Source organism: Cicer arietinum, chromosome 8 (assembly GCF_000331145.2).
Source record: "Cicer arietinum cultivar CDC Frontier isolate Library 1 chromosome 8, Cicar.CDCFrontier_v2.0, whole genome shotgun sequence".
NCBI classification, from domain to species: domain Eukaryota; kingdom Viridiplantae; phylum Streptophyta; class Magnoliopsida; order Fabales; family Fabaceae; genus Cicer; species Cicer arietinum.
Window position 1 is genome coordinate 22397642 of NC_021167.2, and position 1062 is coordinate 22398703.

Here is a 1062-nt window from a genome sequence, read left to right on the forward strand (position 1 = left end):
AAAAGGAGATAAATTTGTTTTTTTATTTTATTATTTTTTTTTTAAAAAGAAAACATGTATATGGTAATTGCAATGCAAACGTATAATGAATAATGTGATACCAAAGTTGTTGAGTATAAATAAAATATACATATAAGACATGAATGATTAATTCATTATGCATGATATAAAGAGGTTGTTGAGTATATGTAAAATATGAGTGAAGATGCATAAATCATATATGACTACTTGAAAAAATGTAAGATGTATGCAATCAAGATAAATTCTTGTTTATTTATTTATTTTATTATTTTTTAGTTCCCCCGATCCTTATACGACTTTATACATCCACAAGATTCAATGAAGATAACAATCGTTCTTTGCATGATGATTCTAATATATCTTGTGTAATCACATTTTTTCGTCTTTTGAGGCCGATCAAATTTGCATTGTTTAAAATGCTTACCCTTCATTTTTCTTATACACCCAATATCTTGCGTTCCCGTGTATATATTTTCAAGCGTCAAAATATTTAAGATATTTTTTTTATATTTTCATATATTTCAAATTTCCATATTTATTATCATAAAATAACATTTTTTTAAAAACGTTAGAACAAACAACAATGAGACTAAATTTGTTTAAACAGAGTGTAAGGCACAACATCAAACAATGATATTGGAAAATGTACATTTATTACATTGAAAATAAAACAAATGAGACAGAGGTTACAATGTGGTGAGTGTGTTTAGCTTTAGTTGGAGAGACAACAAACGTTAGTCATTCTTGTAATTTAGAACCTCTAAGAATAATAACTGCCCCAACTTGAAACGCTTGATTCTTTTGTTATCCTTAACTTTTGCATGGACCGTTCTTCCAAGTTTTCAATCCATCGAGATGCTCTAATTTTTGCATAGGTCGCCTTTTCAGGTTTTCAACCTAGCGAGCCCAATTTTTTAATTTTTTTTTAAGCATAATATTTCTTGACTGCATCTGAGTTTACTGGAAGTGGAAGCTCATCTCCATCCATTTCTGCGAGTATTAGAGCTCCCCCAGAGAAAGCTTTTTTCACAACATATGGTC